Here is an 11,644-nt window from a genome sequence, read left to right as displayed (position 1 = left end):
TTTATTAACTTAGAAATAAATGCTAATTAATTGTGTGTTTACTCACAAAACAAATTAAAACTTAATTTTCATCTTTGCTATTTTATTTCATCAATAAGCTTTGTGGGTTGATTTTGAATCTATTTTATTTGGACTTATTGTTAGAAGAGGGGCAAGCGCAGAGGCGTCCGGGCCAGGCTGGCGGCCAACCCAGCTCGCCCGGCCGTGCCTTCCATTCTTCTGGCGAATGTTTGATCGCTGGACAACAAAATGGATTACATTCGCCTGCTGAGATCTACGAACCGGACAGTGCGTAACTGCTGTGTGCTCGTGTTCACTGAGACTTGGTTGACTGTCAACATTCCGGACTCTGCTGTGCATCTGGAGCGGCTAGCGTGCTATCGGGCGGACCGGGCCATTGTAAAAGGGGGGAAATCGCGAGGAGGTGGAATATGCGTCTACATCCGTGACGAATGGTGCCGGGACTCTGTAGTCGTATGCAAGCACTGCTCGCCACTGGCGGAGTTTGTGATCATTAAGTGCCGTCCTTTTTACCTGCCAAGGGAATTTTAACTTATTGTTTGTGCCTTTTTTTTTTTTTTTTTTTTTTTTTGTGTTGTTTACTTGTATGTATATTGTGTATATTGTGTACTATGTCTTGTCACCGTGGGATAGTGGGAACGTAATTTCGATTTCTTTGTGTGTCTTGGCATGTGAAGAAATTGACAATAAAGCAGACTTTGACTTTGACTTTTTCTGGTGATTTTTATATTTTGTGGATGGCGCCTCGTCTCTCGTTGTTTACGTTTGTTTACATTATACTTTTTTTCTTGCACCTGAAAAGCACACTAGTATAAAAGCAAGCAAGTACGCCTCCTACAGTACCTCCCAAAATCAGCTGGAATAGAATCCAGCACCCGTAACACCATCCAAATTACTGTATAAACCAACCATTATGACTATTTCCACTATAAAAAAAATCTGACTGGGGAGATAATTCCAGATACACAATTACATTATTCTTTCTTTTATGAGAGCAGATGGAAAGGGATAACAAATTAGTAGCATTTTGCCGAATGTCCAGTAGATGGGAGCATTGTATTTCAAAGTCAAAGTCTGCTTTATTGTCAATTTCTTCACATGCCAAGACACACAAAGAAATCGAAATTACGTTCCCACTATCCCACGGTGACAAGACATAGTACACAATATACATACAAATAAACAACACAAAAAATAAAAACAAGAAGGCACAAACAATGAATAAACAGCAGGAGAGCGGTCAACATGAGAAGAGTTGTGCACAGTTGGCGCTATCCTCAAATACTGAGACGAAAAAAAAGGGAGAAAAAATAGGGTTAATGTTTTAGTAGAAGTTGGTGTTAGGGTTGGTTGGGGTTAGGGTTAAAGTTTAAGGGTTGGGGTTGGTTAAGGTAAGGTCAGGGATAGTCTTTTGGTCGTAGTTAAGGTTAGAGTTTAGGTGTAGGGGATAGGGGTTGGGGTTTGGCTCCTCTGTACATATTTCAACATACGAACTAAAGTAATAGTAGCAGTCGTAGTAGTATTGTATTTCATTTCAGAAGCAGAAAAGGTGAACAAATGTATCACTAATTGCACAGATATAACAGGAGGTGGGATAGATCCAAAGGTGTGAAAGAAGAAAAATTAACAGAACAAAGAAAGAAGGTGAAGAGAGAATATGGGGTTGAAGGAGCGAGAGTTAGCTGTCAGTGGGTTGAAAAGACGTGGGCTGTTATTTTATTTCCTCTGTGGATACACAACAACAACGCTGTCTGTCTGAGGTGCTTACACAGCAGAACTACGATGAGACACCTTGCACACGCACTCTCTCTCTCTCTATCTCTCTCTCTCTCTCTCTCGCTCTCTCTCTCTCTCACACGCACACACACACACGCACACACACACACACACACACACACACACACACACACACACACACACACACACACACACACACACACACACACACACACACACACACACACACACACACACACACACACACACTGTTCTTTGTGCTTTGTATAAAAAAATACAGAACAGTGATGTGGTTTGAGTGTCACATTCTCATGTTCCGTCTTGATGTGTTAAACTCTGTAATCGTCTCAAATCTCTGCAGAAAATCCTTATGGGCTGTGACTGACTTGTAAGTGTGTGTCTGTGTGTGAGTGCGTGCATGTGTGTGTTTCCCTGGAGCCTTGCAGCGATCTAGGTTTAATTTGACCAGTCAGCCGGTCAAAGCCAGGGCCTCAGCAAATATATGTGTGTGTGTGTGTGTGTGTGTGTGTGTGTGTGTGTGTGTGTGTGTGTGTGTGTGTGTGTGTGTGTGTGTGTGTGTGTGTGTGTGTGTGGGCTGACCTTAGTGTTGAGGTGAGACAGAGATCAATGCTGAGGCAAACACAAAGGTTGAGACAAAACTCACTATCCTCCTGTCTCCCATCCATCTTTCCTTACATCTCTGTTGCTCTGTTTTTCTTCAGCCCTTTGCTCATAATCTCCTCAGCCCCTTGCCAAATGTGTGTGCGTACTTGTGTGTGTGTCAAGGATCAATTGAGAGGCACGGCGGATTGATCGCCGGTTAATAACATCAGTGAGTCTCAGCTTCGTACTGATTGACAAAGTAAAAGACGGTATAGACATGGTCATCTGCACACGCAGTTACATTCCACCTTTTTTTCACAGATTTGAACCCACAACCTTGCGAGCATTCAAACGGTTGGCGAACATTTTACGAACATTTGCAACCTTGAACGAACAGTGACGTGAACGCAACATTCGCTGCCTTCGAAACATTCGTAATTGTTCGTCGCTCACTGCCAAAGGCCAAGACAAGGTTAAAAAATTAAACACGCTTCGGACGAATACATAAACAAAACACGCCGACTTAAGTACGCTCTTGCTTTTGGAAATGGAGTGTGAGTTACTAAAATTCCTAATAGCACTGGCAAAATTGCAAAGACACAAAACTAGACGTCATAGTATAAGAGGCATGTTTTTGTGTGGTATGACCAAAAGAGGTGTCACCATCATTCTCAACTGCCGCTTCAATTATTTTTTGCTTTTTATATAAGCTCTTGGGACGACAGTCATAAATTGTGAGCCACCTGACAGTAGTCATAGCCAGCCATGAGCTTTTTAATTGGTTTACAAAGTCATTCCTAATAAGATCAGTATGGATTGTTCGGTCTGCAGCAAGGTTATGATGGATCGTGTTGTGTGTGGGTGTGTGGACTTGGTTGGGCGGCCGTGATCGTAGAAAGGAAACGTTGATTTTTTTTCTCCCGCACCTTGCTGATAGAACACTGTGTACCGTAAGATGTGTTAATGCACGAGGTCACACCTCAGGGTCTTCTTTTGTGCTGACATGCACAGATGCACACCTGTGTGGGCTCTAGGATCATGGTTGTCATGGTAACTGTCACCACGCATGTGATTGACCAATGAGTTACGTGACAGGAGGCAGGAAGAATCAACATTCTCTCACTACGCAAATGTGTTCTCTCAAATACAACTGTGGCATGAAAAGGAAATATGTTCGCTGGGTATGTCAACCAACAAGCAGAGCACAAGTTAGCTAACCACTTCTTTTGACTAAATAATGCTAGGGCTGCAGTGATTGAATATTTTACTCATCCAGTCTCGTAAAATGTTCATTGTATAATCAAAAATGTGGATTTTTGTTTTGTTAAATAGTGATTATGACTACATTTTACTTGAATGACTAATTGGTTTTATTTCTAAGATAATTGATTTTTTTTCTTCCATTCAAAATGAGGTCAGCAGAAAAAATGTTTTCATGTCTGCAAAGATTAGTAGGTAAGCTTCATCAATCTCAGGGGTTCGCCATGTTGGCTACGGCAGTTCTCAAATAACTGAGAAACACTGAAGGAAAGAAGACAACTGGACATGTCTTCATGGACCACATTTGAGTAAGCCGGGTTAGTTTGAAAAAATAGATCAGTAAAAATTGCAATTGTATCAGGCTAAATGCATATTCATTTTAATCTTTTAAATTGCCTTTGAAAAGTAGTCGAATGGCTGTTCGGAGCCTATACTGGGCACTCGCGGTCAGCGGCTAGATTAGCCGCTAACACTGGTGACCGGTGCCAAATTATACGATTAGAAACAATATCCCGTCATATAGGGGCTGAGGTTTTTATATACTTGATTATTCTTGAAACCTCATTTCAGTGTATTTTTATGCAAAATCTTACTAAGCCCACCTGCAGTCTGACAGCAGTTGTGACAGCTTTGTGCGACTGTTAATTAATCAGCTTATAAAAGAGGTTAATTTGTCACCGCACAAACATGGCAACAGTTTCTAACAAATTTTCCCCCTGTTTTAAATAGTATCACTCTCTTAATTGACACACTGTATGAATTTTGTATAAAGTTCAGCTTTTGTAACAAGAGTGTATAAAGTTCTTTTCACCATCCACCGTACAATATATGAGACCTTGGACTTTGTCTGTCTCCGCACACTTTTCTCCATCGGACAACTCGTGTTTTCCTCCGACGTGCTGTTGGCAGCCCTGCTAAAAGGCTGTCAGCTTTGACCTTTATGCGCACACCCCCATTCTCACAAAAGTCTGCACCACCAACAGTGCATACGTGCACACACAGAGCGAGCAGAAAGCTCACCTTCTCAGTGTGTAGAGAAAAGCACAAACACAGAGGCCGGATTAAAGAATGAAGGGAAGAAATGGGGGGGGGGGGTCTAAAGGAAAAAGTCAGAAGAGGTGCAGCAGACAACACATTGATTTTCCTCTGCAGAAAACTAAAACGCCAACAGAATGACCTTTGGCAATATTATAAGATGACAATTCAATCAAACTCTATAAAGCAGCAGTTCACACAGCCAATAAGGTGTCAGGATTCTTCTCAGAGTGGTACATCTGTTGAATATTGCACAGTGGTCTCCACTTCCCCACTCCTGTAGCGTTAAAAATAGATCAGTGTGACAAGAGGGTGCACGGACTCTAAATGTATTACAAATTCACGATGGGTATGCCGAGCACGGCGAATAATCGGCTTTGTAATGTGACCGGACAGGTGCAGGAGTGTGCTTCTGTACGCAGCTGTCAGCCGGACACTGCGTCGCATCTGTGTGCGGCAGAGGGAGAGAGAGGAGAGGAGAAGAGAGGATGCTCAGGAGCCCAGAGTGATCATTTTGTTTTGCAAAGCCAATAGTGTTTGCAAAAACACGCCCATGATAAATTCAGGAAAGAAGTGAGGTGATGTTGTGCGCTGTCGCAAATGTATTCTTTCTTACACAATAATGTCCGACTGCTGTTGGTCAATGAAAGGTATCAGCAAATATTTTGAAAAACAATAAACATTTTGCGTCATGAGATGTGGCTTTGTGTGTACACGGCAAGTTGCCTTTAAACATTTAAATGCGATATTTTCAGAACTAATTGATTCTTGTTGGAGCAAATGTAAACATCATTTTCCGCTTAACCCTTTTGCCACCTGCTTCTTTCCCGGCACTGATTTTTGGGAGTCATCTCTCAATTCTTTCCAATCCCCCTGACCCATTTCCTCTTTCACTCATCACATTTCCTTTCCATCCACCCATCACTCCATCTTTTCCATTAACAGTGTGTGACCCGTACCTAAGTGCTGGCTGAATGTGTCCTCTCTTCCTCTCTTGGTCCGTCTCTCTTGGCTGTGTTTTAAATAGCTCATCTTTTCACCGCACGTCTTCTTCTTAGCTCTTAACTGCTCTCTATATTGCTTCTTTTAATCTTTCTTCTGACATCCTTGAACACTTTTATTTAACTTTTATTCCACAGCTACTGGGGGGAAAAAAATCCATGTACTGTACAAAACGAGCCGCAAAGTGAGTTCCATCAAGCCAAATGTGACACTGGATATTTTACATTAGCATCTGTTCTACATGTGTACACCCTCCACCATTGTTATTACAGTAGAGGATTGGCCTTTTTCTTTTCCTGGGAGGTCAAACATCGATCCGCTGAGTCAACATGGCGCCTCACACTCCTGATATTTGCACACAGGTGAAAGCAAACATTAAAAAAAGGCAGCACATATGAAATCACCTCACTCTCCTTGTGTACACATACACACACACACACACACACACACACACACACACACACACACACACACACACACACACACACACACCGTCGCACTGAGATTAATTCATCAACAATAAATTCATTCAGATTTTGCTGGCTACGAAAGCGCCTCTTATCAAGTGAACGAGCTTTCAGCAGGGCATTTTTTGGTCACAGTGACATATTTTTTTAGTGGTGTGTCCTGCACACCAAATGTCCTCCAACATGTCTGGCTTCCACCTGTGAACACAACAATGACTTCACTGACTGCCCACTTCACACCTCCCATCCAAATGCATTGGAATAGCTTCTCTCTTTGCGGGGCTATTTCACAATTCACACTTCTCGGAATACTACAAAACTCACAGATACATAACGGAGTGCTAAAATTCTCATGGCCAGATTGGGACTTAGTTTCTTACTGCCTGCCCAATGGATGATTTAGTCATGGTGCAAAGGTCGGTTTCTGCAGTATGTTCTCACCCAATCTTGAAGAAATCCATTTGGCATATAATGTGATCAGCCTTTATCACAGCAATTTTCTATGGCTTCATATTTCTTAGGATTGTAGGAATGATTTGTCTTTCATTGAACACCCTCACTCAGACTCACAAGGTCCACCTGTCCTCCGCTTGCCACCTGCCATGCTAACAGATGTGCAGGCTGCTAAGCTAAGTAAGAACCCCTCTAGCTTCAATCCCAATTCTTTATTGTTTATCACACTGCTTTGTAAAATGTCTTTTTTAGGGGGGAAAAAAAATCTAACACAGTTTCTTGAAAATACAGATGACAGGAAATACATTTTAAGAAATATTAATTTTGTATTCTTGGTATTTGTAGCTTGTCAATGTATATGTTGTCTATCATGAAGGAGGGTTAGAATTTTATCTCTAGCCTTCCTTCGTGGAGTTCATGTTCTCTTTGTGTAGCCATTGTTTTTTTTCTATATGCCAACTTCTGCTCATGCTCAAAAAATATACATAGCGTACCCCAGCGATATGGTGCTGATATACACTACCGTTCAAAGGTTTGGGGTCACAAAATTGTTTGGGTGACCCCAAACTTTTGAACGGTAGTGTAAATATTATTATAATAAAATATTATGAATTAAATATTATAAATTATATTTTATATTTGTATAAGATTATATATAATCTATGAATATAAGTACCGTAATTTTCGGACTATAAGTCGCACCGGAGTATAAGTCGCACCAGCCATAAAATGCCCAAAAAAGTGAAAAAAAACATATATATGTATATAAGTCGCTCCTGAGTATAAGTCGCCCCCCCACCCAAACTATGAAAAAAAACGCGACTTATAGTCCGAAAATTACGGTATACATATATATTATAAGATTTTTTACACAGAAGATTATATATATAATCTATAAATAATTATCTAAATAAATATATACACTACCGTTCAAAAGTTTGGGGTCACCCAAACAATTTTGTGACCCTAAACCTTTGAACGGTAGTGTAGACCTGACCTCAACCTCCTATATATGTTTGAGGAGGTTGAGGTCAGGTCTCTTGAGTCCTTCCACAATGACTTGATCCAGTTCTGAGGTTCAAAGTTTGAATTTTGGCTCCAGGCTTCTTGTATGAAGTTTGCTTGTTTTCCCTCCACATTCCCTCCCTAGCCTAACCCTTGTCAACTCAATAAATGTAATATAACGTACCATTGTACAAATATTCAAATTGCACATTATATCATCTAGACTTTCTCATGGTGGATTTTTGCTCTGGCGATACTTCCGTCTAGATTTCGTCATAAAGACAGAGAGAGTCCGAACATTGTCAGGTTGAGCGGAAGGGGATGAAACTGACAAGCTATGAGCTTTTGAGAAGTGGGAAGAAGAGCAAAGTGAGGGAAGAGGTGCTGAAGGTGAGAGTGAGGACGACCACAAAAGAGAGACTGAAGGAGGGCAAGCGAAGAAAGGGGGAAAAAAAGTGATGACAGGTTATTTTTCACCTTCCTACTCCAGACGCCTAATGTTATTTCCCTTTCTCCTCAGACACACGGTGGATCCAATCAAAGGCTCCCCTCTGCAGCAAAAAAAAAACCCAGACTAGGTTCACAGTCAACAAATGATTTCAAGAAATTATATAGCAAAGAAATAAAGATCTCTAAAATGATTACAAAAAATGCCAACAGCTCAGTACATAACGTTTATGGCATGCAACATATACGTAAGTCCTACAAAAACAAATGTCAATTTGACATCATTTTGACACCATTATGGAAATTTTGGAAATTAATATGGAGATTATTTTTAATTGAGATTGGAAATACAAATAATAAAATGTTTATTCATTGATGTCAATATCATGTTAAATTCAAGCCGCCTGCACTTTGCACTATGCTACATCCACACCTTTGATGAAACGCTCCTTTATCTCGTTCCCATCATTATTTGATTTCATGTTATTGTTCTACCCATGTTATTATTCTACCTGGACTTCTTGAGCTAACCTGGGACTTTGAGTATTGTATTTCGTGTGGAAATTTGAATCAGTATACCAAAACAAGTCCTTGGATTTTTGTATCCTTGAATTTTGAGGATAAAGAAAATTAAATGCCTAAATAAATGCATAACATGGAAAAACAAAATGAAAAATAGTGAAAAAAGCAAAATAATAAAATAACAGCAATTACAAAAGAGTTTCTGCTGAGCGCGTGCATTGGCCTCAGAGTCACTGTGACGCACACACAGATAAGAAGTGATTTGCGAATGAATTTATTTATTAATATACCTCATTTTTTGCAGGTTGGGAAGAATTTGTGCCTTTGAGTAGTCAATTGAGTTATTGAGTATTCGAGTGTTTGTGTGTGCATTTTGTTATTTGAAGGAATATCATTCCCAAAGTCATTGCTATTTTCCTGTTCGCATGTCAAAGGGATTTTATATAGCCTTAAAATTTGTTTTGAAAACAAAGAATGTTTTGCTGTGTCATGATGCTTTCAGGTTACTTTCACATCAGGAATTTGCAAACACACCAGCCCCTTCAATTGCACTTTAATCGTTCTTGGAAAAAAGATCGAAAAGACAAAATTATCATGACGTTTTGATGAATCACCCAGCTCGACAGTAAATAACATCTGAGTTAGGTTCATACCACACAAGTTTATGCCAAAAAAAAAAGGTGCAAAAGGTAATTGCATTTCACAGATTTTTGTTGCACTTCATATTACACTTGTGTGTGTGTGTGTGTGTGTGTGTGTGTGTGTGTGTGTGTGTGTGTGTGTGTGTGTGTGTGTGTGTGTGTGTGTGTGTGTGCATGCACATGTTGGTGGGTGTAAGGAGTTTATACACAGACAGCTACGTCAGGTGACAGTTTAATGTTTCCACAGTGAATTTTTAGAGACTTATTATTGTTCACAAGGCTGAGTATGCACACGGGGGACACACATAATACTGTCCATACCCAGACTCCCTTAAATCTCATTAATTTAGATATGCATTCAGAGGTTGGGACTTTTTAGGAGAGTTAGTAAGAGCCACTTATGAATGCTTGAAAAAAGAAAAAAAAGAAAGTGCGTGAGATAATGCAGAAAGGGGTGTCTGAGATACGTGATAAGATTTGCTGGAAAGAATGAAAGCGGGAGAAAGTGAGAAGGGGATAGAGACATTGGGGGGTGGGTGATGACAGCTAATCAGATAGGCATGAAAGACATCGTCAAGGTCAATGTTCCTCTTAATTCTCCATTTTCACCATCAGGTTATGTCACTCTTTTGTAGTAATACGACACAGAGGGAAGTGTGTGAAATTGAATTGTTGCACACACTGGGGAAATGAGCAGGAACAAGAGAATAAAGCAAGGTCAGTAATAGACTCCCTCATTTTTTTTCCCCCATTCATCCATGTTTTGAATGTATTCATCTAAAATGTGTTCAGAGGCGGGCGAAGTCATTTTAGCCTGGTGCAGTGATGTGAGTCACATTAAATATTGCGTCTGCCAGTACATTTGTATGCCACAATTGTAACTTGACTGAAATCTGTGTCCGTGTCTAACAAATATGACGCTAATCTTGGGTGTCTAAATATAGCAAGATAAAATCTTGCATGCGGTCAATACACATGTTCGGTTGCACTACGCTGTTGAGTGCATTTACTTAATAGTAGAAGGGCATCATGTATTATTGATGATTGGATTGGAGTTTGTCACTGCAAAGGCTTTCACCGCAGCACGGCAAGAGAATGACAAATAACAGGGCAAGAAACGTTCGATTTTGCAAAAACAGCGGAAACGAGAGACATGGCTTGACGTCGTAGCGCCGTTTAACGATGGCAACTATCTCAGCAAGCCTCCTCCGAAGGCTCTTTTTGGAAGGCTTTGTACTGTCAGCATGAGATGGTTGCGTAAAGTCCTTTACTTCACTGTGTCGTGCCGTCGTGAGAGACTATTTCAATGATTTCAATGTTTCATATAGACACTCAAATGAAAGACTGCAAGACTGCCTATTGAATAGAAACCTTGCTTCCACTATAGGGGTGTCTTTGTGTGAAAAGGGCCTCAACCACATGATGGATCTTTAGGATAAGCCAAAACCAACTTTGAATTGGTCCACATTATACATGGAAACTAGCAATTTTTACATGATGACCTATCTCTAATACTTCTGCCTTCAGAATCTCTTGAAAAGAAAAAGTCTGTGGTAGATCACAGACAAAGCAGCCATATTGTGTATTTTTATTTTATGGTCCATCAATGATTGGTCGCCACATACAGGAAGTTTACATAGGCCATGTCAACCTTGCGGTGAGCCAGGCCGCCGTGCCCTGCAAACATAAAATATAATCACGTTTGGAAAATGAGATTAGAGGCTTGACTTTACATATGAGATTTGATTATTTCAACAGAAGTGCTAGATGTGGTGACAGAGGATAACTCAGTTAATGGCAGCTACCCTTCAAAAATATGCTTATAAACTATCACAGTGGATGTTGATTAATCTTATGCCGGGGACAACTGTTTATTAAATAATCAATTAGATTGATACCCGATTGCTACATGGGAGTATAATATTTCCGTTTGGGTAATAAATCATGACATTGACGCTTCACATTTTACTGGGAAAAGGGAGACAGCAACTGAAAGGCAAAGCCTCATTTAAACCGCATCATGCACAGATCCGATTACAATATTTTCTTGTCGGAAAATGTGCACCAAGATGCCCTACGATGGAACCGCTAAATTTGAGCACACTCAACTGTGGTAGAATTTCATATTTCATCTGACTTTAGATGCCGCGATATGCTTTTTTTTTTTTTCCTTAGTGTCAACAAAAAGTGAAATTCAAATACAGTGTGTTGTCTGTTTGAGTCACAACGTAAGAAAAAAACTTAACCAGGATGGTTCACAGCTATGTTATACAGTATTTCTGCTTAGCTTACCTACACCTACATTGTTTGATGACTTATCTGTTGTTATATTTAATAATAAAGTATTAGATACCTCAAGAGGAGAAGCTTTGAAAGCACAAACGCTACCCACACACTAAATTTATTTTGGCTTTATCTACTGGTACACTTTATTCTCTGATGGATTGAAAT

The sequence above is a fragment of the Syngnathus acus genome, chromosome 6 (assembly GCF_901709675.1).
Source record: "Syngnathus acus chromosome 6, fSynAcu1.2, whole genome shotgun sequence".
NCBI lineage: Eukaryota > Metazoa > Chordata > Actinopteri > Syngnathiformes > Syngnathidae > Syngnathus > Syngnathus acus.
The sequence above is the reverse complement of the archived record's forward strand: the minus strand, read 5'-3'. Positions refer to the sequence as shown.